The 27,759-nt window shown below is 45.6% G+C and overlaps 1 long non-coding RNA gene across 1 annotated transcript; it reads right to left on the reverse strand.

Annotated features, from left to right (window-relative positions):
- Positions 1 to 714: 714 nt before the first annotated feature.
- Positions 715 to 27,618, reverse strand: LOC139747948 (uncharacterized). Its single transcript, XR_011712486.1, has 3 exons — positions 27,172 to 27,618; positions 23,410 to 23,534; positions 715 to 1,457 (listed from the first exon to the last, which is right to left on the reverse strand). It is a non-coding gene; the product is annotated as an uncharacterized lncRNA (long non-coding RNA).
- Between the last annotated feature and the right edge of the window lie 141 nt (positions 27,619 to 27,759).

The following is a 27,759-nucleotide window of genomic DNA, read 5'->3' on the forward strand; positions in this document are numbered from 1 at the left end:
TAGATAGGGTATCATTTGGTCAGAGCCAAATAAGACCGACTTAGCTATTAGAACAGCTCGAGTATTGCTTTGTAGACTAAGTCTCGCATTGAATTTAGCTTAACTACTTTTGAAACCCATATATTTCCCTGCTTTAAAGTCATGCCCATTTACACCAGGGTGCGTACAACAGCAGGAGAAATAATAAACTTAGTTTTGACTCCTGAATTACAGCGAAAGCACCTCCGATAAAATTCATATTTCGCGATTCATTTGTCTGGGGAAACCTCTCTCTCCTCTCCTACTTCAAATCTCCATAATTATTCGTTAGTTTGTCCAGATTATTACTAAAACACTTTCTGTTCTTAAATCCATCCTTCCCATCTGTTATCAACGTGTTCTCTCCCATGCTTATCTTAAGCTTGTACGTGTATCGTGTTACCATCTTGCTGGTCTGTGAGAAAGTTTATGCAAGGAGCCTCACCTCCTGTGATTAGTATTGTACAAATTTCTATTTCTGTAGTTTCTACTTCATTTTTCTGTTATGTCTCATCTCCTTTTCCTGTCTACTTTTTCCGTTTTTGATTTCTAATCTCTATCTTATCCCTAAGCTTAAAGTTTCCTCGTTCCTTTCTTGTTCCACCTTTCAAACTGAACTTTAGTCCTTCCTTAACATACCCTGGCCACTTCACATTCAAACTTTCCATCCTTTTCTACAAGACTTTCAACTTAAACTAAACATTTCGTGTTCATAATAGGTCTTCCTTCTCTTAGAAATATCCTCGGACTCCATCTTACGTGCCTCATAATCATCTGTTCTCTCAAGTATATTTCCCTTTTCCCATGTTGCTAAAGTATCTCGACTGAGTGACTGGTTTCACCACTACTTCTCAACAAATAAATACTTTCAAGTTTGCTCACCTTTCCCTCACGACTGAGCCTCAAGACTTGAACTTTACCTCCTTTCCAATTTGGTTTTATTTCCTACGTATCATGTTTTCCCCTCTCTCTCTCTCTCTCTCTCTCTCTCTCTCTCTCTCTCTCTCTCTCTCTCTCTCTCTCTCTCCATCAACTCTATTTTTTTCCCCTTCATTAGCATTCTAATCATCTTTGCATATTTTCCTGCCATGTTATCCAACTAGTACGAGAAACTGTCTGCATGGCCATCGTTCATGAGTAAACCTGTTCATAAGCAGCTGCCACTTACATTTGAACTCCTCCCTCTTACCTTAAGACTTCTATTCATTACCTTAAGATTCGTACACCTTAAACCTCGTCCCCTTTACCTTAAGACTCGTCCACCTTTTCTTAAAGCATCTTCTGCAGATGGAAACAATCAAAGACCCAAGACTAGCCCCTGGTGTACTCCAGCCCTCATCCGACACCCTTCAGTGGCTATCTCTTGTATTTCCGCTGCTAACTCCACCTCACACAATGGTCCAAAGGATCATGCATTTCTGAAGACATTTCTTCATCATCTGTAAATAAAAAGAAGTTAATCCTTGCGAAATGTAAAAACAAACCGGTGTTGTATCTATTTGTTTATTAATCTAAGATCCATGAAAGTCATTGTAAAACTTCTTATTTCTTGTACAATCTTGTGGCATGTTCGTCTTGACAAAAATATTGTTCTTTTAACTTACGTTCACAGCATGAGCCCCGGACGACGTATGACCTGTCATTATACCTTGCATTCTTATTACACATTCTATCAGTTTTATCCTTGGGCAATTTTGTAAATCCCGTTGCTTTTTTTCGTAGCTTTTTTCAGAGAAAAACATAATATTTCTCTTCAAGCTCCTTGGCAATTCCTGTCACCCAGTTCCTTTGTTTTAATACACTTGATTCTCTGTCATCATCGACTTAATCATATATTGATTACTTCCTCGCCTTTGATCCTCAGAACTTCTTCCCTGTCCCCATCAATTTCATCTTATCACACTTGTAGATCTCCAGAGGTACACTTCTTGGTCTCCTATATCCAATAGTTCTATCTCCACTACTTGGCCTCTCCTGTCCCTCTCTACTTGATCTCCTGTCCCTCTCTACTTGATCTCCTATCCCCAAACACTTGATCCCCTGTCCCCCACTTCTTAGTCTCCTATCCCAGCAACTTGGTCTCCTTTACCCCATCACTTGGTCTTCTATCCCCAACAACTTAATCTCCTATCCCTACTACTTTGTTCCCTATCCTACCACCACTTGGTCTCCTATCCCGAACAACTTAGTCTCTTATCTCTACTACTTTGTATCCTATCCTCCCCATCACTTGGTCTCCTATCCCCAACCACTTGGTCTCTTGTCCCCCATCACTTGGTCACCTATCCCCACTTGGTCTCCTATCCCCACCACTTGGTCTCCTATCTCCTATGGTTTGCTCTCCTGTCCCCAGTACTTGATCACCTTTCTTCCACCACTTGGCCTCCTATCCATTCCACTTAGCCTTCTATTCCCACCAATTGACTTCCAATCTCCAAGCACTTGCTTGCCTATCTCAAACTGATAACTTATCTTCATCTACTGTTTTCTAGCAATAGATAATTGGTTTTCAGTCTACAGCAAGGCATGTGGTGCATGATATCTAAGGGCGTTTCTAGTAATCATGCATGAGGTCCCTAGTATCTAAGTATGTGGATTCTAATATCCAAGCATGTGGATTCTAATCCAGCTATTTAGTTTCGAGTATCTAGCCTTGTGGATTTCTATATTCAAGCAGTAGATTTTCTCACTTGTACGCATGTGAATGCTGATAACCATGCACGTGTTTTTTAATATCATCCAATTTTATGTCTTATTTCATCACTTGTTTTGCTGTCATCATGTACAATACATCTTCCCTTTTAACCTTTTGACCTCTAGCCCTATATACCTTGTAATCAATTATTATGTTTTCAAAACCTTTGTTTTCCATCTTTCATGACAGAGTGTTAATTTTGCTTTCGACTGTATGACTTACTTGGATAACTTATGCAACCACTTCGCCTCTCAATTGTCTGCCTATCTTTTTTTTTTCCATTCTGCAACCTCAATCTGAATTTCTAACCTTCTTTTCTGACACATCCTTATATCTTTATGGCCCCTGAGTATCCCAATTTCAATTTCCTCGTATTTCCATCTATATCAACCCCCATTATCTCACTCATTCCTTAGTTTCCAACATATCATAAAACGTGTCAAACTTATCATGTCTTCACCCACCCCTGTGCCATGGCCACGTAAAAAGCCACATTATCACTTGGCGAACCTTTCCCTACAGCCTGGAGTACCAACTAACCTAACACACACCACATACCATCATGTTCTGTTCTGTTGCATGACCCTGTCGAAGAAAATCCCCAGTACACACACTTACAAACACTACCTGTACAGTCATCCTTCATCATGACCCTCTCACATTACTTTATTTTCAGTTCTCTCTACCTTCTGTTTCTGTTTTCATCCCACATCTCATCTCTGTAACTTCTAGTTTCACCCTTTCTTTACCTTTTCTTATCTCCACATTTCTACGTAATTCCCTTTTCATTTTCTTGTTGCTAATACATCTGTATTAACTGCAGTTCCAAGACTTCAAACCTTTTTTTCGTGCTTTTATCGTTTCCTTCTTTCATTTCTATGCATTCTTTTTAGCTGCTTCTCATTCTTTCTTTAGCCTCATCCATCTCTATTCCCTGCTTCTTCAACTTCCTTTTCTCTATTCTTAGACTCGTTTCCTAACCTTCTCTTCTATCCTACTTCTTTACCCGTTCCGTCCCTACCTTTCTGTTCTATCCTCTACCTCTTCCTATCCTATTCCTACACTCATATAGTCTGTTTTGTCTCATCATTTTCTATCCCTAGCTTTTTACCCCTCTGTTCCTAGCCTTAGTTCTATCCTTAGTCATGTTCTGTCTTATTCCCTAACCTAACCATATCTGACCCTAGCCTAATGCTGCTCTCTTCTTAATACCCTATTCTTCTGCTGCTTCTATCCTTTACAACTTTATATTCTATTCCAGTCCCTGTCCCGATTCCATTCTCAGACTCATTGTGACCAATACCCAGCCCTGTCTTGACCTAACCCCTGTTCCTTCATCATCTATCCCCAACCTTGTCCTGATCTATCCCCAGCCTCGTCCTGATCTACCCACAGTCCTTGATCTATCTCCAATTTTGTCCTGATCCATCTCTAGCCTCGTCCTGATCCTTCCCTAACCTCTTCCTACTCTATCCCCAGCCTCTTTCAGATCTATCCCTAACTTTATCTTGATGTATCCCTAGTCTAACCTCATCTATCCCAGCAGCACCCTGAGATGTCCCGAGCCCCGTCCTTATGCATCCCCATCTTCCTCCTGATCTATCCCCATCCTTGTTCTGATCTATCCCATCCTCCTCCTCATCCTTCCCTATTATCCTTTTTTCCTATCCCAGTCTCTATCTAATTCAATCCTTCGCCCTCATATGCTCAGCTTAACCCTGATCTATCCACAGCTTTGTTCACGGCTTTCACTTACCTCAATCTCAACTATCCCTTGCTTTCACATGTTCTATCCCAAAGTTTTTCCTATTTTCTCTCTAGCTTTATTACCCTTGTCTATTCCTTACCTTATCCTAATCCATCCATAACCTTGTTTTGATCCGTCCTTAACCTCTTCTTATTCAATCCTAGATCACCTATCCCAACCTCGTCCACAGTCATTCCTAGCCTGTTTCTTGTCTATCCTCAGCACCATCCTATCCTTTCCAGCGTCCCTTTGTTCTATCCTAAGCTTTCTTTCTGTTCTATTCCTAGCCTCTCCTTAATATATCCGCAGCCATATTGATCCCCAACAACACTATGGTGTATCCTAGCCATCCCCAGATCTATCCTAGCCTTTCCCTGATCATTCAACCTAGCCCCATTTTCTTCCTAGCCTCTTACTAATTTATCCTCAACCTCATCCTGAACTATCCCTAGCTTCAGTCCTATCTATCCCCCATCCTTTCCCCCTTCCGTTCCCAGATCCCCTCCTTTTCTAGCCCTAGTCTCTAGGATGCTCTATCCTTAACTTCTTGCCTATTTTATCTCTAGCCTCTTGCCCATTCTGTCTTTAGCCTTTTGCCTATTCTATTTCTAGCCTCTTGCCCATTCTATCTCTAGCCTCTTGCCCATTCTGTCTCTAGCCTCTTGCCCATTCTATCTCTAGCCTCTTGCCCGTTCTGTCTCCAAGTTCTCTCTCTTCTATTCCTTGATCATCCCCTTGGCTATTCCCAACTTTCCTTTTCTATCCTTGCTTTTTCTATCCCCAGCGTCTTGTCTTTTCTATCCCCAGCTCCTGGCCTTTTCTATCCCCAGGTGCAGACCTTTTCTGTCCTTAGCTCCTGGGTTTTTCTATCATCAGCTCCTTGCCTTTCCTATCTCCAGGTCCTTGCCTTTCCCATCTCCAGCTTCTTGCCTTTTTCTATCCCCAGCTTCTTGATTTTTTATCTCTAGTTCCTTAGCATTTCTATCCCCAGCTCTTGGCCATCTCCATCTCCTGGCCCTTTTCTGTCCCTAGCTCCTAATTTTTTCTGTCCTCATAGCCTTACCTTTTCTATCCTCAGCCTCTGGCCTTTTCTCTCCCCAGTTCCTTGCCTTCCTGTCCCCAGTGCCTTGCCTTTTCTGTCCCCAGTTCCTTGCCTTTTCTGTCCCCAGTTCCTTGCCTTTTCTGTCCCCAGTTCCTTGCCTTTTCTGTCCCCAGTTCCTTGCCTTTTCTGTCCCCAGTTCCTTGCCTTTTCTGTCCCCAGTTCCTTGCCTTTTCTGTCCCCAGCTCCTTGCCTTTTCTGTCCCCAGCTCCTTGCCTTTTCTGTCCCCAGCTCCTTGCCTTTTCTGTCCCCAGCTCCTTGCCTTTCCTGTCCCCAGCTCCTTGCCTTTCCTGTCCCCAGCTCCTTGCCTTTCCTGTCCCCAGCTCCTTGCCTTTCCTGTCCCCAGCTCCTTGCCTTTCCTGTCCCCAGCTCCTTGCCTTTCCTGTCCTCAATTCCTTGCCTTTTCTGTCCCCAGTTCCTTGCCTTTTCTCTCCCCAGTTCCTTGCCTTTTCTGTCCCCTGCTCCTTGCCTTTCCTATCCCCAGCTACTTGCCTTTTTTATCCCGGCTCCGCCTTTTCTATCCCAAGCTCTTTACTTCCTGTATCCCATTTCCTTGCCTTTTCTATTCCCAGCTAATGGCCTTTTTGTATCACCAGTCCCTTACCTTTTCTATCCCCAGCTCCTTGCCTTTTCTTTCTTCAGTTCCTTACTTTTTCTATCCCCAGCTCTTGGCCTTTTCTATCCTCAGCCCCTGGCCTTTTCTGTCCCAAAGTCCTTGCCTTTTCTAACCCGAAGTCCTTGCCTCTTCTGTCCACTGCTCCTTTCCTCTTCTATCCCCAGCTCATAGCCTTTTCTATCATCATCTCTGGCCTTTCCTTCCACAGCCTCTGGCTTTTCTATCCCCAGTTCCTTACCATATCTGTCCCGAGCCCCTTGCCTTTTCTATCCCCAGGTTCTTGCGTTTTCTATTCTCAGCTCCTAGCCTTTTCTATCCCCAGCTCCTAGGCTTTTCCATTCCCACTTCCTGACATTTTTTGTCCCCAGCTCTTAGCCTTTTTTTTTATCCCCAGCTCCTTACCTTTTCTACTCCCAGCTCCTTGCCTTTTCTGTCCCAATTCCTTGTCTTTCCTATCTCCAGCTCTTGGCCTTTTCTGCCCCCCAGTTCCTTGTTTTTTCTGTCCTCAGAACCTTACCTTTTATATCCTCAGCCTCTGGCCTTTTCTCTCCCCAGTTCCTTGCCTTTCCTGTCCCCAATGCCTTGCCTTTTCTGTCCTCAGTTCCTTGCCTTTTCTATCCCCAGCTACTTGCCTTTTTTATCCCAGCTCCTTGCCTTTTCTATCCCAAGCTCTTTACCTTCTGTATCCCAGTTCCTTGCCTTTTCTATTCCCAGCTCCTGGCTTTTTTGTATCTCCAGTCCCTCACCTTTTCTATCCCCAGCTCCTTGCCCTTTCTATCTCAGTTCCTTACTTTTTCTATCCCCAGCTCTTGGCCTTTTCTATCCCCAGCCCCTGGCCTTTTCTGTCCCCAAGTCCTTGCCTTTTCTAACCCTAAGTCCTTGCCTCTTCTGTCCACTGCTCCTTTCCTCTTCTATCCCCAGTTCATAGCCTTTTCTATCACCATCTCTGGCCTCTTCTCTCCGCAGCTTCTGGCCTTTTCTATTCCCAGTTCCTAACCATTCCTATCCCGAGCTCCTTGCCTTTTCTATCCCCAGGTCCTTGCGTTTTCTATTCTCAGCTCCTAGCCTTTTTTTTTTTTTATCCCCAGCTCCTTATCGTTCTACCCCCAGCTCCTTGCCTTTTCTATCCCCAGCTCCTGGACTTTTCTCTACCCAGGTCCTTGCCTTTTCTATCCCAGCTTCTTGCCTTTTTCTATCCCCAGCTCCTGGACTTTTCTCTACCAAGGTCCTTGCCTTTTCTATCCCCAGCTTCTTGCCTTTTTCTATCCACAGCTCCTTACCCTTTCTGTCCCCAGTTCCTTACTTTTTAATTCCTTGCTCCCTGACTTTCCTGTCCTCAGCTCCTTGCCTTTTCTGTCCTCAGCTCCTTGCCTTTTCTGTCCCCAGCTCCTTGCCTTTTCTGTCCCCAGCTCCTTGCCTTTTCGTGTCTCCAGATTCTTGCATTTTCTGTCCCCAAATTCTTGCCTTTTCTATCCCCAGCTCCATCCCATTTCTATCCCCAGCTCCTTACCATTCCTATCCCTAGCTCCTTACCATTCCTATCCCCAGCTCCTTACCATTCCTATCCCCAGTTCCTTGCCTTTTTTGTCCCAAGCTTCTTGCCATTTCTCTCCCCGGATCCTTGCCTTTTCTGTCCCAGCACCTTAACTTTTCTACCCCCAGCTCCTTGCCTTTTCTATCCCCATATCCTTGACCTTTCTATCCCTAATTCCTTGCCTGTTCTGTCACCATTCACTTGCCCGTTCTATCCTTAGCGTTTTGCCAGTTCTATTCCCAACTAATTGCCAGTTCTATCCTAAGCCTCTTCCTTGTTCTATCCCACGCTTCTTCCATGTTCTATCCCACGCTTCTTCCACGTTCTATCCCACGCTTCTTGCCTGTTCTACCCAGAGATTTATGCCTGATGCATCCTAGCCTTCTGCTGTTCTGTCATCCGTCCCTTCGTAATTTGTCACCAACTCGTTCCTAATCTATCCCCAAGCCTCCCTTTTCTCTCACACAAGCCCCTTCCTTCTCCATCCCCAACCTCTTCCTATTCTATCCCCAGCCTCTTCCTATTCTCTTTCCACCCTCCTCCTACTCCATCCCCACCCTCATCCTAGCTCATCCCCATCATCATCCTACTCCATCCCCACCCCACATCCTAATCCATCCGTATCCTCTTCCGTCTCCATCCCTATCCTCTTCCGTCTCCATCTCTATCTTCTACTCCACCCCATCCTCTTCCTACTCCATCTCTATCCCCATCCTCTTCCTACTCCATCTCTATCCTCTTCCTATTCCTTCCCTATCCTCTTCCTAATCCATCCTTATCCTCTTCCTATTCAATCCCCATCCTCTTCCTAATCCATCCTTATCCTCTTCCTATTCCATCCCTACCTTCCTCCCACTCCACCTCTATCCTCTTCCTATTCCATCCTCATTCTCTTCCTACTCCATCCCTATCCTCTTGTTATTCCATCCTATCTTCTTCTTGCTCCATCCCTATCCTCTTCCTATTCCATCCCTATCTTCTTCTTACTCCATCCCTATCCTCCTCCTATTCCATCCCTATCCTCCTCTTACTCCATCCCTATCCTCAACATCCTCTCACCCTCAGCAAAGGTATCCACTCAGTTGGCCTCATAACCTCTCTCTCAGCCTCAATCTCCTCTCACTTTTAGCCTCAATCTCCTCTCACTTTTAGCCTTAATCTCCTCTCACTTTTAGCCTTAATCTCCTCTCACTTTCAGGCACAATCTCTCTCACTTTTAGCCTCAATCTCCTCTCACTTTCAGGCACAATCTCCTCTCACTTTCAGCCTCAATCTCCTCTCACTTCCAGGCACAATCTCCTCTCACTTCCAGCCTCAATCTCCTCTCACTTTCAGCCTCAATCTCCTCTCACTTTTAGCCTCAATCTCCTCTCACTTTTAGCCATAATCTCCTCTCACTTTCAGGCACAATCTCCTCTCACTTTCAGGCACAATCTCCTCTCACTTTCAGGCACAATCTCCTCTCACTTTCAGGCACAATCTCCTCTCACTTTCTTTCTCAATCTCCTCACGTTGTTCGCCCCAATATCCCCTCACTCTAAGGCTGAAATTCCTCTTACTCTCATACGTAATTTTTCTTTCTCTCTCGGCTTCAATCTGCTCTCACTCAACCCCAGTCTCCACTCAATCTCAAGCTAAATCCCCTTTCACTCTCATCCTCAGTACCCCACTCACTCTCAGCTACAACGTCCACCCACTCTCGACCTCAGTCTTACCTCAGGTCGACTTATAATTTCCTCTCTCTCCGCCTCATTAACCTTATTCTCTTCCTAAACATCTTCTCAATGAGTCTCATTCCTCTCTCTACTATTAACCTCATCCTATCATTCACATACTCTGTCTCCTTACACCCTCATCCTAGAGTTTCCACTCACTTTTGCCTCAGTCTTCACTCATTCCCAACCCCAATCTACACTCACTCTCAGCCACAGTTTCCACTTATTCTCAGCCCCATCTCCAATCACTCTCAGCCTTAGTCTCCACTCACTCTCAGCCTTAGTCTCCACTCACTCTCAGCCTTAGTCTCCACTCACTCTCAGCCTTAGTCTCCACTCACTCTCAGCCTTAGTCTCCACTCACTCTCAGCCTTAGTCTCCACTCACTCTCAGCCTTAGTCTCCACTCACTCTCAGCCTTAGTCTCCACTCACTCTCAGCCTTAGTCTCCACTCACTCTCAGCCTTAGTCTCCACTCACTCTCAGCCTTAGTCTCCACTCACTCTCAGCCTTAGTCTCCACTCACTCTCAGCCTTAGTCTCCACTCACTCTCAGCCTTAGTCTCCACTCCCTTCCAGCCTTAGTCTCCACTCACTCTCAGCCTTAGTCTCCACTCACTCTCAGCCTTAGTCTCCACTCCCTTCCAGCCTTAGTCTCCACTCCCTTCCAGCCTTAGTCTCCACTCCCTTCCAGCCTTAGTCTCCACTCCCTTCCAGCCTTAGTCTCCACTCCCTTCCAGCCTTAGTCTCCACTCCCTTCCAGCCTTAGTCTCCACTCCCTTCCAGCCTTAGTCTCCACTCCCTTCCAGCCTTAGTCTCCACTCCCTTCCAGCCTTAGTCTCCACTCCCTTCCAGCCTTAGTCTCCACTCCCTTCCAGCCTTAGTCTCCACTCCCTTCCAGCCTCAGTCTCCACTCCCTTCCAGCCTCAGTCTCCACTCCCTTCCAGCTTCAGTCTCCACTCACTCTCAACCTCACTCTCCCCTCACCCTCCGCCTCAATTTCCCCCGATTCTCAACCTCCTCTCACTTTCAGTCTCCATTCATTCTCAGCCTCAGTCTCCACTCAGCCTGTCTCTACTCAGCCTCAACCTTATTCCCTTTCACTTTCCACTCAGTCCTCAGGCAAAATCTCATCTTCTCAGCCTCATCTTTCACTCAATATCAGTTTCCTTTCACTCAAAACCTTAGTCTCCTCCCACTCTCAGCCTCGTCTCTGCTTATTTCCAGCCTCAGTCTCCACTCACTCCCAGCCTCAGGCACCAGTCACTCTGAGCCTCTCTCCACCCTCACCCTCTGCCTCAATTTCCCCTGATTCTCAGGCTCCACTCACTTTCACTCTCAGTCCTCGCTCACTCTCAGTCTCTATTCACTCTCAGCCTCAGTTCCCACTCACTCTCAGCCTCAGTCCCCACTCACTCTCAATATCAATCACCACTCAATCGCAATATTCTTCTCCACTTACTCTCAGCCCTCAGTCCCCACTCACTCTCAGTCCTCAGTCGCCACTCACTCTCTGCCCTCAGTCGCCACTCACTCTCAGCCTACACTCACTCTCAGCACTCATTCTCCACTCATTCCCAGCCTCTTTCTTCACTCATTCCCAGCCTCTGTCTCCACTCATTCTCAGCCTCTGTCTCCACTCATTCTCAGACTCTGTCTCCACTCATTCTCAGCCTCTGTCTCCACTCATTCTCAGCCTCTGTCTCCACTCATTCTCAGCCTCTGTCTCCACTCATTCTCAGCCTCTGTCTCCACTCATTCTCAGCCTCTGTCTCCACTCATTCTCAGCCTCTGTCTCCACTCATTCTCAGCCTCTGTCTCCACTCATTCTCAGCCTCTGTCTCCACTCATTCTCAGCCTCTGTCTCCACTCATTCTCAGCCTCTGTCTCCACTCATTCTCAGCCTCTGTCTCCACTCATTCTCAGCCTCTGTCTCCACTCATTCTCAGCCTCTGTCTCCACTCATTCTCAGCCTCTGTCTCCACTCATTCTCAGCCTCTGTCTCCACTCATTCTCAGCCTCTGTCTCCACTCATTCTCAGCCTCTGTCTCCACTCATTCTCAGCCTCTGTCTCCACTCATTCTCAGCCTCTGTCTCCACTCATTCTCAGCCTCTGTCTCCACTCATTCTCAGCCTCTGTCTCCACTCATTCTCAGCCTCTGTCTCCACTCATTCTCAGCCTCTGTCTCCACTCATTCTCAGCCTCTGTCTCCACTCATTCTCAGCCTCTGTCTCCACTCATTCTCAGCCTCTGTCTCCACTCATTCTCAGCCTCTGTCTCCACTCATTCTCAGCCTCTGTCTCCACTCATTCTCAGCCTCTGTCTCCACTCATTCTCAGCCTCTGTCTCCACTCATTCTCAGCCTCTGTCTCCACTCATTCTCAGCCTCTGTCTCCACTCATTCTCAGCCTCTGTCTCCACTCATTCTCAGCCTCTGTCTCCACTCATTCTCAGCCTCTGTCTCCACTCATTCTCAGCCTCTGTCTCCACTCATTCTCAGCCTCTGTCTCCACTCATTCTCAGCCTCTGTCTCCACTCATTCTCAGCCTCTGTCTCCACTCATTCTCAGCCTCTGTCTCCACTCATTCTCAGCCTCTGTCTCCACTCATTCTCAGCCTCTGTCTCCACTCATTCTCAGCCTCTGTCTCCACTCATTCTCAGCCTCTGTCTCCACTCATTCTCAGCCTCTGTCTCCACTCATTCTCAGCCTCTGTCTCCACTCATTCTCAGCCTCTGTCTCCACTCATTCTCAGCCTCTGTCTCCACTCATTCTCAGCCTCTGTCTCCACTCATTCTCAGCCTCTGTCTCCACTCATTCTCAGCCTCTGTCTCCACTCATTCTCAGCCTCTGTCTCCACTCATTCTCAGCCTCTGTCTCCACTCATTCTCAGCCTCTGTCTCCACTCATTCTCAGCCTCTGTCTCCACTCATTCTCAGCCTCTGTCTCCACTCATTCTCAGCCTCTGTCTCCACTCATTCTCAGCCTCTGTCTCCACTCATTCTCAGCCTCTGTCTCCACTCATTCTCAGCCTCTGTCTCCACTCATTCTCAGCCTCTGTCTCCACTCATTCTCAGCCTCTGTCTCCACTCATTCTCAGCCTCTGTCTCCACTCATTCTCAGCCTCTGTCTCCACTCATTCTCAGCCTCTGTCTCCACTCATTCTCAGCCTCTGTCTCCACTCATTCTCAGCCTCTGTCTCCACTCATTCTCAGCCTCTGTCTCCACTCATTCTCAGCCTCTGTCTCCACTCATTCTCAGCCTCTGTCTCCACTCATTCTCAGCCTCTGTCTCCACTCATTCTCAGCCTCTGTCTCCACTCATTCTCAGCCTCTGTCTCCACTCATTCTCAGCCTCTGTCTCCACTCATTCTCAGCCTCTGTCTCCACTCATTCTCAGCCTCTGTCTCCACTCATTCTCAGCCTCTGTCTCCACTCATTCTCAGCCTCTGTCTCCACTCATTCTCAGCCTCTGTCTCCACTCATTCTCAGCCTCTGTCTCCACTCATTCTCAGCCTCTGTCTCCACTCATTCTCAGCCTCTGTCTCCACTCATTCTCAGCCTCTGTCTCCACTCATTCTCAGCCTCTGTCTCCACTCATTCTCAGCCTCTGTCTCCACTCATTCTCAGCCTCTGTCTCCACTCATTCTCAGCCTCTGTCTCCACTCATTCTCAGCCTCTGTCTCCACTCATTCTCAGCCTCTGTCTCCACTCATTCTCAGCCTCTGTCTCCACTCATTCTCAGCCTCTGTCTCCACTCATTCTCAGCCTCTGTCTCACTCATTCTCAGCCTCTGTCTCCACTCATTCTCAGCCTCTGTCTCCACTCATTCTCAGCCTCTGTCTCCACTCATTCTCAGCCTCTGTCTCCACTCATTCTCAGCCTCTGTCTCCACTCATTCTCAGCCTCTGTCTCCACTCATTCTCAGCCTCTGTCTCCACTCATTCTCAGCCTCTGTCTCCACTCATTCTCAGCCTCTGTCTCCACTCATTCTCAGCCTCTGTCTCCACTCATTCTCAGCCTCTGTCTCCACTCATTCTCAGCCTCTGTCTCCACTCATTCTCAGCCTCTGTCTCCACTCATTCTCAGCCTCTGTCTCCACTCATTCTCAGCCTCTGTCTCCACTCATTCTCAGCCTCTGTCTCCACTCATTCTCAGCCTCTGTCTCCACTCATTCTCAGCCTCTGTCTCCACTCATTCTCAGCCTCTGTCTCCACTCATTCTCAGCCTCTGTCTCCACTCATTCTCAGCCTCTGTCTCCACTCATTCTCAGCCTCTGTCTCCACTCATTCTCAGCCTCTGTCTCCACTCATTCTCAGCCTCTGTCTCCACTCATTCTCAGCCTCTGTCTCCACTCATTCTCAGCCTCTGTCTCCACTCATTCTCAGCCTCTGTCTCCACTCATTCTCAGCCTCTGTCTCCACTCATTCTCAGCCTCTGTCTCCACTCATTCTCAGCCTCTGTCTCCACTCATTCTCAGCCTCTGTCTCCACTCATTCTCAGCCTCTGTCTCCACTCATTCTCAGCCTCTGTCTCCACTCATTCTCAGCCTCTGTCTCCACTCATTCTCAGCCTCTGTCTCCACTCATTCTCAGCCTCTGTCTCCACTCATTCTCAGCCTCTGTCTCCACTCATTCTCAGCCTCTGTCTCCACTCATTCTCAGCCTCTGTCTCCACTCATTCTCAGCCTCTGTCTCCACTCATTCTCAGCCTCTGTCTCCACTCATTCTCAGCCTCTGTCTCCACTCATTCTCAGCCTCTGTCTCCACTCATTCTCAGCCTCTGTCTCCACTCATTCTCAGCCTCTGTCTCCACTCATTCTCAGCCTCTGTCTCCACTCATTCTCAGCCTCTGTCTCCACTCATTCTCAGCCTCTGTCTCCACTCATTCTCAGCCTCTGTCTCCACTCATTCTCAGCCTCTGTCTCCACTCATTCTCAGCCTCTGTCTCCACTCATTCTCAGCCTCTGTCTCCACTCATTCTCAGCCTCTGTCTCCACTCATTCTCAGCCTCTGTCTCCACTCATTCTCAGCCTCTGTCTCCACTCATTCTCAGCCTCTGTCTCCACTCATTCTCAGCCTCTGTCTCCACTCATTCTCAGCCTCTGTCTCCACTCATTCTCAGCCTCTGTCTCCACTCATTCTCAGCCTCTGTCTCCACTCATTCTCAGCCTCTGTCTCCACTCATTCTCAGCCTCTGTCTCCACTCATTCTCAGCCTCTGTCTCCACTCATTCTCAGCCTCTGTCTCCACTCATTCTCAGCCTCTGTCTCCACTCATTCTCAGCCTCTGTCTCCACTCATTCTCAGCCTCTGTCTCCACTCATTCTCAGCCTCTGTCTCCACTCATTCTCAGCCTCTGTCTCCACTCATTCTCAGCCTCTGTCTCCACTCATTCTCAGCCTCTGTCTCCACTCATTCTCAGCCTCTGTCTCCACTCATTCTCAGCCTCTGTCTCCACTCATTCTCAGCCTCTGTCTCCACTCATTCTCAGCCTCTGTCTCCACTCATTCTCAGCCTCTGTCTCCACTCATTCTCAGCCTCTGTCTCCACTCATTCTCAGCCTCTGTCTCCACTCATTCTCAGCCTCTGTCTCCACTCATTCTCAGCCTCTGTCTCCACTCATTCTCAGCCTCTGTCTCCACTCATTCTCAGCCTCTGTCTCCACTCATTCTCAGCCTCTGTCTCCACTCATTCTCAGCCTCTGTCTCCACTCATTCTCAGCCTCTGTCTCCACTCATTCTCAGCCTCTGTCTCCACTCATTCTCAGCCTCTGTCTCCACTCATTCTCAGCCTCTGTCTCCACTCATTCTCAGCCTCTGTCTCCACTCATTCTCAGCCTCTGTCTCCACTCATTCTCAGCCTCTGTCTCCACTCATTCTCAGCCTCTGTCTCCACTCATTCTCAGCCTCTGTCTCCACTCATTCTCAGCCTCTGTCTCCACTCATTCTCAGCCTCTGTCTCCACTCATTCTCAGCCTCTGTCTCCACTCATTCTCAGCCTCTGTCTCCACTCATTCTCAGCCTCTGTCTCCACTCATTCTCAGCCTCTGTCTCCACTCATTCTCAGCCTCTGTCTCCACTCATTCTCAGCCTCTGTCTCCACTCATTCTCAGCCTTTGTCTCCACTCATTCTCAGCCTCTGTCTCCACTCATTCTCAGCCTCTTGTCTCCACTCATTCTCAGCCTTTGGTCTCCACTCATTCTCCAGCCTTTGTCTCCACTCCCCTTTACCTTCTCCACTCATTCTCAGCCTTTGTCTCCACTCATTCTCAGCCTTTGTCTCCACTCATTCTCAGCCTTTGTCTCCACTCATTCTCAGCCTTTGTCTCCACTCATTCTCAGCCTTAGTCTCCACTCATTCTCAGCCTTAGTCTCCACTCATTCTCAGCCTTAGTCTCCACTCATTCTCAGCCTTAGTCTCCACTCATTCTCAGCCTTAGTCTCCACTCATTCTCAGCCTTAGTCTCCACTCATTCTCAGCCTTAGTCTCCACTCATTCTCAGCCTTAGTCTCCACTCATTCTCAGCCTTAGTCTCCACTCACTTTCCGCCTAAGTCACCACTCATTCTCAATCTTAGTCTCCATTCACTCTCAACCTTAGTGTCCACTCATTTTCTGCCTCCACTCACTCAGTCTCAGTTTTCACCTACTAATCTTCAACGTCCGCTCATTTTTTTCCTCAGTGTTCACTTCCCCTCATCCTCACTCTCCGCTCACTCTCAGCCCCAGTCTTCAATCATTCTCTGCCTCAGTCTCCCCTCATTTTCGTCCTCACACTCAATTTACTCTCAGCCTTAGGCTCCATTTTCTTTCATACTCATTTTCCACTTGATCTCAGTCTATTTTCTAGTCACTCTTATCCTCAAACTCCAGTTACTCACTCTCAGCTTCAACTCACTCAGCCTCAGACTCTACTCATTCTTAGCCTCAGTCTCCACTTATTCTCAGTCTCCAGTCACTATCAGCCCTCAGTCTCCACTTACCCTCAGCCTCAGTCTGCATCCGCTCTCAGTCATAGTCTCCACTCGCTCTCAGCCACAGTCTCCACTAGCTCTCAGCCACAGTCTCCACTAGCTCTCAGCCACAGTCTCCGCTAGCTCTCAGCCACAGTCTCCACTAGCTCTCAGCCACAGTCTCCACTCGCTCTCAGCCTCAAACTCCTCTCGACTTCAGAACAAATCTCCTCTCACTCCAAGACCCAACCTCCTCTCACCCTCAGACCCAACCTCCTCTCACCCTCAGACCCAACCTCCTCTCACCCTCAGACCCAACCTCCTCTCACCCTCAGACCCAACCTCCTCTCACCCTCAGACCCAACCTCCTCTCACCCTCAGACCCAACCTCCTCTCACCCTCAGACCCAACCTCCTCTCACCCTCAGACCCAACCTCCTCTACCCTCAGACCCAACCTCCTCTCACCCTCAGACCCAACCTCCTCTCACCCTCAGACCCAACCTCCTCTCACCCTCAGACCCAACCTCCTCTCACCCTCAGACCCAACCTCCTCTCACCTTCAGACCCAACCTCCTCTCACCCTCAGACCCAAACTCCTCTCACCCTCAGACCCAACCTCCTCTCACCCTCAGACCCAGTCTCCATCCGGCCTACGACTCAATTTCTTCTCCCTCTTAGATTCACTTTCCAGGTTACTTCCGGCCTCACTCTCCACTCAATCTCAGTCTCCACTCACTCTCTACCCACTTTCGACCTCATTCTCCACTCATTCTTGGTCTCAGTCTCCACTCACTTTCTGCCTCACTCTCCACTCATTCTTATCCTCATCCTCCGATTGATCTTGGTGTCTGTCTTCACTGGATCTTGGCTTCAGTCTCAACACAATCTCATTCTCACTTTGCACTCAATATTGTCCTAACCCTTTGCCCATTCTCGGCCTCCCTGTCCACTCAGTCTCGAACTCACTATTCACTTACTCTCGGCCTGAGTCTCCACTCACTAAGGACCTCAATATCCACTCTCTCGCGGCCTCAATCTCCACTCAGTCTTGGCCTTAATCTCCGTTCCTTCTCGGCCTCAATCTCCACTCACTCACGACCTCATTCTCGACCTCAAAACCTACTTAATCACAGCCTTAATCCCCACTCAATCTCAACCTCAACTTGCGCTCACTCTCGACCTTGATCTACTCTCACTCTTGGCCTTAATCTTCCCTCAATCCCTTCCTCACTCTCCACTCAATCTGTGCCTCACTCTCCCCTCATTCTTGGTCTATCTTCCCTTTCACTTCCGCCCTCACTCTTCACTCACTCTAGGCCTCACCCTCCACTCAAAATCTGCCGTTCTCTCCACTCACTAATGGCCTCAATGTCCAATCAATATCCGGCTTAATTTCCAGTCATTCTTGTCTTCATTTTTCACTCAATATTCACTCAAGTCTCAACCGCAGTTTCCACTCTCCCACTGTCCTAAGTTTCCACTCCCATTCTCAACTCGCTCTCGGCCTCATTTCCACTCATTCTCGACCTGTCTCCACTCACGAATCGCTTCAACTTCCACTCGCTGCAGCCTCACTCTCCCCTCACTCTTAATTGCCAGTCTTTACTCACTCGCGGCCTCAATCCCTACTCTCTCCTGGCCTCACTTTCTACTCACACATGGCTTCACTTTCCAATCACTCTCGGTCTTGATCTCCACTCATTCTTGGTCTCAGATTTCACTCTCTCTCACGGCCTCAATCTACGCTCCGTCTAGACTTCATTCTGCACTCAATTTCCTCCGCACTCTTCACTCAATCTCGTCCTCGCTCTCGGCCTCATTATCCAATCAATATCTGCCTCTCAGCTCACTCTCAGCTTCATTCCCCACTCACTCACTCACAGACTCGATCTTCATTTACTACCGTCCTCAATCCCCACTCATTCCCAGCCTCAGTCTCCACTCAGTCTCCGCTCACTCTCAGTCTCCACTCACTCTCAGTCTCCACTCGCTCTCAGTCTCCACTCGCTCTCAGTCTCCTCTCGCTCTCAGTCTCCTCTCGCTCTCAGTCTCAACTCGCTCTGAGTCTCAACTCATGGACTCGATCTTCTCTTACTACCGTCCTCAATCCCCACTCACTCTCAGCCTCAGTCTCCACTCACTCTTGGCCTCACTTTCCACTCATTCTCAACTTTACCCTCCAGTCATTCTCTGTCTCACTCTCCATTCTCTCCCAGCCTGAATCTCCTTGCCCCCTCAACCTCATTTCCCTCACACTCTCAGTCTCAAAATCCTCTCATTCTTACTCATAATCTCCTCTCACAATCAGTCTCATTCTTTTCCCACTTCCTGCCTCAGTCTTCTCTCATTATCAACCTCAATCTTGTCTCACTTCCTGCCTCAGTTTCATCCATTTCCTCTCTCACTCTGAGCTTTGATATCTTGTCTTTATATAACTCAGTGTCTTCTCACTCCCACCCCTAATCTCCTATCACTCACCCTAATCTCCTCTTACTCCCAGCCCCAATCTCTCCCAATCTCAGCCTCAATGTTGTCTCAGTCTTAAGTCTCTGTGCCCACTCACTCGGCCTCAGTCACCGTGCAGTCTCAGCGTTAACCTTCTCCCTACCTCAGGCTTTATCTTCTCTCCCTACAGACCTCAACGTTTATCTCCCTCTCTCCCTTACTCTCCTCTCTATCTCAGCCTTAACCTCCTCTCCTCAGCCTCAATCCTCCCTCCACTTGGCCTCCATCTGAATCTCCCTCAGCACGAGTCTGAACTTCTCCCTCAGCCTCACTGTCTCCTCTCCTCCCTAGGTCTCTTCCCTCTCCTCTACCTGTCAGTATATTTCCCTTCCAACCTCTTTCCCTCCCACAGTCAATCTCCCTCACTTGCTCTCTATCTCCTCCTCACACTTCTAGACTCCCTTCCATCCCTGATAATTCCTTCATTCCCAGTTTCTTTCCCATTCCAATCCTCTTTCTAAATCCCTATCTCCTCCTTACTCCTAATCTCCAACTCATTCTCACCCTTCCACTTTTGATCTCCCTTCCCTCTTAATCTGCATATCCTCTCTCTCTCTCTCTCTCTCTCTCTCTCTCTCTCTCTCTCTCTCTCTCTCTCTCTCTCGATTCTAATTTCAAATACTCTACTTCCCTTCCTTTGGCTTTTTCTTACGTCCCGTTTTTTTCTCTCTCGGACCTATTTCCTTAACTTTCTCCTGTTTACCCTTTCTATGTCATTTCCTACCTTTTTTTCTCTCCTTTCTATTCTTTTCATTCCTTTCCTTCTTTCTCCTTTCTTTACCTCACACCATTTTCATCTTGATTTTCTCTTCCTTACTACGACAAAATACAGTCAGTCCTCAACTAACATCTCGCTTCATATACCAGACACCACCTCGACTTTAGCTTCCATCTGATCTCTGGCCCCCTCTCCCTTGTACATCTTTTTACCCCATTTACTAAACCCCCTCAGCTCACAGGACCATCGCCAAGAAGACGTCAAGAATCATCTCAACACCCTTCAATCGTTCGTCATGCTCCAGTGTATATTCCCCGCTTCTGCCAGACTTGCTACAATATCTGTACATATGCATAATTGTTCCCCAACCACGGGCATGATAGAAGAACATGAGACGATGAATGAATTTGGTGTTCTATGTCCCCAGCTGAAAAGAAGTCCTTGATGGTTTTCTTTTCAGTTCGTCTTAAAACACCTGATCGACCCTCTGTCAGTAATGGCTCTATAAGGCGACCATCTTTAGTTTCATTAACTTAAAATTCAATACTCCATCTTGTTGAAGACTTTGGGAGTAGAGTTCCAGTACTGTTTAGATACTCAATTGGTTTTCTATCATGCTCGTGCTTAGGTATGATGTTCAACAATAATACAAATGTTAAGTCTAAATTCAGAAAATATACTGTAAAGCTGTATTGTTACAAACTAAATGTTTTGTCTAAGACTCATAATGTAATAGAATACAGCTTTGTTTCATTGTTATGCAATCTAAACTGCTCTTGAGACAAAATATCTGGAATACATATATGTTAACTAATACATAATCAAAACAGCTCAAAGACCCAAGGCAAGAGAAAACACAGTTTAATTGGCACCAAATCTAAACTGATCAAAAATATGTTATGCAACTGTTAAAACAAGAGTCATACATTCAGTAAAAACAAGTATGGTCTTAAGATAATATCTCAATTATCTAAATGTTTTTAGTTTTCTAAAGATTATTTTGTAAATAAAATTTCAATCTAGTGGAAAAAAAGCCATTAAGAATTTTATGAAAATGAATCAAATGTTATCTTTACTTAAAGAACATGTCCTCTTTTTGAGGTCTGAATTGTCTTTTGGTCAGTGAACAAAAGATTAAAACTGATCTCAATGCCACATCTATTTCTTGTATGCTTCATGATAACGAATGCTTGAAAGATTAATCATAAAACATGTTAAATACATTACAGAGGTTTCTTAACATATGGTCTTAATATTCTGTAAATAAATGTACTTGAAACTTTCGTGCCTTTTCCATGTCTCCTTCACAATACTTTGGGAACAAGAATTCAAAGTTTAATGTGAGATTATGCAGTGAAGATGTTTGAGTGTTCATCTGCTCTTCTATCAACTACTCACAACCGTAGCAGTAACAATAATGAGACAATGATATGATGAACAGTAAAAAAGAGAGAGAGAGAGAAGCACAATAGGAACTTTCATCCTCCTAAAAATATCAAAATAATTCATCAAAGGAAAAAGTTTAAGGCTTAAGCTGCTTATTCTCGCCACCCTACTGATGCTCATTTAGTGTATTCCCTTAATGCACAATGCGTTCATCTTTCATTCCAAATCTTTCCCCAGTAAAGTGCTACATTACGTTCCTCTAAAGTTCAATGAGCGCTAAAATATATATGTATGAATACATATACGTATACATTCAAGAGATCAATTCAAGGCCAAATAACTAGCAGTTAAGACTCTCTTCCTACAAGCTAAACACCATTAGATCCTGACTACCGAAGGCAACCTCTTCATCTATAGCCCTTGAGGTAGATCCACTCCTGTTGAGATGATCTATCAATCTGTTGTGCTCCTCACAATAGACTCGATAGGACACCCTGGGTTGAGGATGTACGGAGGCTACCCCAAACACTCCACATTACCTCTACCTCCCACTCATTATCAAAGACGTGAGACTGCTCATTTTTACACAGACGTTGGGGTGAATTATTTTCGCGAGGTAGTGGGAGGAGGGAGGGTGTCGAAATACAAGGTCGTGCCTGGGGTTGTATTTCTCCCTATCTACCCATCTCGCACACGCATCTTAATCTCCGTATCAGACGCCTGATGATAGACAGACACAGACAAGCACGCTTGCACGCACTACCAGTTAAGACGTGAGGGTCAAGAGTGTACTACACGCGTCGCAATGTTCCTGCAAAAAGGTGGGGACTGAGGCCAGGGGAAGGTTGAACTGTGAAGGACGATAAGATTGGTGGTGTGTATTACGAGTTCCTGGAGCGAAGGAAGTCGGGATTAAAGTAATGACAACAGACATAAAAGTAATGTAAAGTAATTTGGAGAGGTATGTCAAGGAGCACATCGAGGATTGATCATTAAAGGTTTAAGAGTGATGCAAGAAAGAAGGGTTACCATATGTAACCTACGTATATACATCTATATAAACGTACATATATGAAGACATAGTATACACAGAGTTTAGAGATGGGGCAACAACATGAATGTACATTTGTCTCCCTACAATAAACAGTGAACACGTCATGCTAAGGATGGTGGAGAGTGTCAACGTTTGTATAGAAAACACCAGGAATCAAAATATGTGGTAAATCTCCTTGTAAAAACTGTGAAGAAGTTGTCATAATCTAGAAATTACAGTAATTGCATCACCTTGAGGAATGTGGCTGTGGCTGGGGATGTATTGAGGAGGAGGAGGAGCCAGGTGTCTCCTTCCAGCAGGGTAACACCCCCTCCTACGCTCATGTCACACTGTCTCCAGTCCTCCAGTCGACAACCAGACGGTAAGGGCCAGAGGGACAGAGGTTCGTCCACCTCACAAGCCAGAGAAACATGAGCCTTCCTTCGTCAGAGGCCAGCGAGACAGAAGTCAACCCAATCACGGGCTAGAGAGACGGGGTCATTCTCCATCACAGGCCAGCGAGACAGAGGTCAAACCACGTCACAGGCCAGAGAGACAGAGGTCATCCTCCGTAACATGCCAGTGAGACAGAGGACATCCTCGTCACAAGCCAAAGAGACAGAGGACACCCCCGTCGCCGGCCAGAGAGACAGGGTCATCCTCCGTCAAAGGCCAGTGAGACAGAGGTCATCCTCCGTCACAGGCCAGAGGTCATCCTCCGTCAGAGGCCACATAGACGGGGTTCATCCTCGTCACAAGCCAGGGAGACAGAGACCATCCTTCGTCAAAGGCCAAAGAGACAGGACATCCCCGTCACAGGCCAGAGAGACAGGGTCATCCTCCGTCACAGGCCAGTGAGACAGAGGTCAACTCAAGTCACAAGCCAGAGAGACAGGGCCATCCTTCGTCACAGGCCAGTGAGACAGGTCAACTCACGTCACAAGCCAGAGAGACAGGGTCATCCTCCGTCACAGACCTGTGAGACAGAGGCCACCCCGTTACAGGCCATCGAGACAGAGGTCAACTCTTGTCACAGGCTAGAGAAACGAGGTCATCTTCCGTCACATGCCTGAGAGACAAGGGTCATCCTCCGTCACAGACCAGATAGACAGGGAGTTATCCACGTCACGAACCAACAGAGACAGGTCTCACCTTCCGTCAGAGGCCTGAGAGCTACCAAGAGTTTCATAAATACACAGACCACATAGACCCCAGGTCCAATCGAGTTGGTCTGGCTACAGAGCCAGAGAGAGAAAGGACAGATGTTCAAGTAGGTCAGAGATGATGACTCACAGCTCCACAAATGTAAACCACCTGGAAGGGACAAGCAATAGGGGACAAGCGAGCAGACTTTCCATCCAGAGAGAGAGAGATAGATTCATACCCAACAGACCTGAGGTGAAGGGGATGACTCCTGGATCCTAAGGTGGTGTACGAGATGCCTCTTGGATCCTCTGAATGCTCGTAAGTCTCCTCCTCACGACCGTCTTTCTTCACCTGATTATCTTCCCAGGAAACCTGAAGATAAGAGACTTGTTTACTAAGAAGATAAGACACAGTCATTGCATGATGAACCATAAGACACAGTCAGTCACTGCATGATGAACCCTAAGACACAGTCAGTCACTGCATGATGAACCATAAGACACAGTCAGTCACTGCATGATGAACCCTAAGACACAGTCAGTCATTGCATAATGAACCATAAGACACAGTCAGTCACTGCATGATGAACCCTAAGACACAGTCAGTCACTGCATAATGAACCATAAGACATAGTCAGTCACTGCATAATGAACCCTAAGACACAGTCAGTCACTGCATAATGAACCATAAGACACAGTCAGTCACTGCATAATGAACCCTAAGACACAGTCAGTCATTGCATAATGAACCATAAGACACAGTCAGTCATTGCATAATGAACCATAAGACACAGTCAGTCACTGCATAATGAACCATAAGACACAGTCAGTCACTGCATGATGAACCAAATCAATATCTTTTCCCTACTGTGGAAATTCCTACTTTCATGCCTTTACACATTATCAAATTTGTACTTGAAAAATCTACAAAGTTTAGTTTACTTCGATTTTTCACTACTTGTGAAGTTTCTTGAAGGTTTGAGTCAGAGTGAGAGGTGGAAACTTTGCAGACATGACGCAAACTTGTGACTGAATTTTTGCCAATTCCACTTTGGATAAGAACCTCGCATCTGGAAGCTCAGAAAACTGAAGGAAATGAACATACTTTGAATTAAGATTATTTTATGAGTAGCAATTTCTTTTTTGATACTCTGAAACTTTGTATATGATTAAATTATTTTTAAAGTTGAATAAACGTATCAAATCCAAATCACTTACATGACACTGATAAAGAATATCAAAGTGGTTGAAATTACTAGTTATTCATAAACAAATATATAAAGAACGAGACAATACATGAAAATGAAACATGACATCCAATTCCTACTGGACAAGAACAACGTAATTAAAACATGTCTAAAAGCAGTACTTAATTAACGTCCATAAAGACTATCACGCAATGCCATTATGATGATTATGAGACCTAACTACACACCATCGGCACCACGAGAATAATCACATTAATGATGGTACGAGAGACGCGCACGTCAACTGAAAACACAAAAGAAAACTAATTTGCATTATCACCTATGGATGCTTACTGGGCCCAAGTTCTCATCCTTAATTGATAAAAGTGTCAGTACTATTTCTAAGAATCAGGGAAAAATAATATTATAAAGAACATTATTCAATGAACGTACGTCGTATATTGGTTAGCGATGTTTACCACAACACATTCGCCAAGAGTCAACATTACAAAACATCTACCTTGACATCTACCTCTTTTGCGAAAGCCCTGCCCAGCTCTCGACCCAACTTGTTCGCCAAGATGCTCTCAAGATGGGAGGCAAACGTCATCTCCTGCAAAAACCTATCATAAAGGCTCCCTGTAAACACCCTTAGTGAAATGAGGGCTTTAGAGGGAGATGAAGAAATCTACTTCTACGAGAAAGTATCTGAATGAATGCCGGGAATGTAGTTAAGCTCTCACTGTGGCTACTGCAAGGGTGATGTGCAAAGCTATTTATGGTGTAGTATATAAATTCTTAACTTTCAGCACCTCTGAATTTTCATTTGCAATTAACAAAGACAATTACGTGAATTGTCTCCATTCATCTACGATATATATTTCATAACTTTTGGATCAAGAAAATGTCTTACTAGATATAAAAAATAATAAGTGTATATTTTCGTAATTTATAACAATGAACCACCACAAAATATACATATTACTTTAGAGTATGCAACAAAATTTCGACTTCTCTAAAAAGATATTTATCCATTTTCTATTTTGACTGGCAACTTAGTAAAACATCGTCATCTGAAAAATAGCAATCTCTATAAATTGCTTCAGTTGGAGGTTCGTCTAAATCGTTTTCTTTAAAAGAAATAGATTTTCTTCTACGCGGCTACTTTTTATGGGGAACTATGACATTGTGATTGCTCATAATAGAATAAGTTATTTAGATTTTTGAAGTGCTTTACGGGCTAAAAACGTGTCCTCTGAAATTATCTTTTACACGTATGGGCTATTTTTTATTTTATATTAGAATTTTTCACAATACATAGAGGAGGAATTGATATCTAGAATAAGTTATCATCGGATTCACATCATAAAACGAAACTAAAAATTTCCTTTGAATTTTGAAGATTTGTGAAAATAAACCTAAGCTGACTTTCGTTGAAATGATATTCCATATCGATTCGATTTCTTCAATCGTGTTTTAATGAACGTAAGAGTCACATCACAAAAGAAGGACTGAAAATGAATCGATTTTATGATATATGTGATATTTAGAGACTCTTTGTAGTTAGGTTGATGCAGGTGGCGGTTATTGTAGTGCATTCGGACGCTAATGTCGAATAAATGTTCTCTTTCAATACATCTATACATCTTTAATGTATTCCATATATTCAAAAAGATTCAATAAAAAGTTAACTACGTATTCAGTTGCAAGAAGATCTAAAATATACGATATATAAGCTAAATAGGCGAGATCTATGTCAGTCTAAGTCAAAAGGCAAGAGTTCGGACACGATGGGTAGGGCAACACACACAGAAAAGGTCATTCATCAATCTTTTCGTCCTTCGTTAGTGCACATCGGCTCAGCTTTGGGCCTTCCCTGCCTCACTTCACCACCCCTCGGACCTATAACTGAGGTTGGAATACTTCATAAACTTCTATCAACCTTTACTTTAAATTTCGATCTATGATTAGAAGCTAAACTGCTGAAAAACTGGTCATCTAACATTCTTTAACGCTCGAAATTTTCCATCACTCATTTATCAGGACCTGATCCCGTTTTTACTAACTTCCAATCCGTTTTCCACTTCCAAGTAACGTGCATCATTAACGTAGGTCACAATAAAGTGTATAAATTCATTAGAATTAGAATATTCTTCCAACAATGTTTGAGAATTACCCTTAACAAGCGTAACAATGGTTGGACGCCATTAAGGATGCTTATTTCGTATAAATTTGGGCACAGATCACGTTCATTTTTCCCCCACCACGTCGTCACCTTAATGTCTATTCACAGCTTCGCTGCAGCTTCAATAAACAAACGCATAATTAAAAAAGAAAGAGAAGTACTGAGTTCTCACTGATGGGTGAGTGGTAGTTCGTCACTCAGCCATCAGCTTGACGCATAACTAAACTTAGTAACTTCACTAACTCGTTACGTACGATACTTATGTAATGTTCCCGAGTGACAGATCACGCCATAAGATAACATCCTCACTGTTATCAGTGTCTAGGCACACGTTATCCTCCAGTAACTACTCGTTGCTTGGTGAAACAATCAAGTCTCGGTGTTGCCACTTTGATCTGCACTGTATTGATAAAAAACTCTCACTTACGCTATCATCTTTGTTTACGCTGTCAGATGATAGCGTATGTGGTAATGCCGTTATCAAAAGATAGCGTATGTGGTCATGCCACCGTCAAATAACAGCGTATGTGATTGTTTTCAACACTAAGAGATAACATACGCGTAGGCCATCATCCAGCCTCAGCCCATCCCGCCCGCTAAGATCCTGCAGTAATGTGGAATTCCAAACACTTTCTCACCATTGCGATTTCTTGTCCTCAGGTTATTAATCCACTGATGCTGTCCACGTCCGTTCCAGGGGTGAGGAGAAACTGATGTGATACGATTCAGCTTGGAGGACCCTCACTGAATGTGCTCCAGAGAGCTGGAGTAGAGGGAAGCGCAATTCCCATAAAACTACACGTAATATTTCGTGATGAAATAACACGAGTTGATTGCGCGGCTGGACAACAGATGGCGCCACCAGCGTGTTATGTCGTCTGTAATGCGTACATTTTCCCTGACTGTCTTTCGTTTTAATCATGACTCTTAGAGAAATATATGACTGTTTGTGTGTGTCTTTGTTTATCTATATACGTGTGAATGTTTTTTTATATATTCAATGTACGACAAAGAATATAAGTACCTCATAGTAAATACTTTATACCCAATTCTCGTAAACACTTTGTACCCAATTCTCGTAAACACTTTGTACCCAATTCTATGCATACGAACAACATTCATGAAAAAATATGTATATGTCTTTCTACACGCAGAGAAGTTCATGTGGTATATGCACAGCTCTGTGTAATGATTGCTACATGTACAGAGATTTTATCATTCTGTTT

This window comes from Panulirus ornatus, chromosome 71 (assembly GCF_036320965.1).
Source record: "Panulirus ornatus isolate Po-2019 chromosome 71, ASM3632096v1, whole genome shotgun sequence".
NCBI classification, from domain to species: Eukaryota; Metazoa; Arthropoda; class Malacostraca; order Decapoda; family Palinuridae; genus Panulirus; species Panulirus ornatus.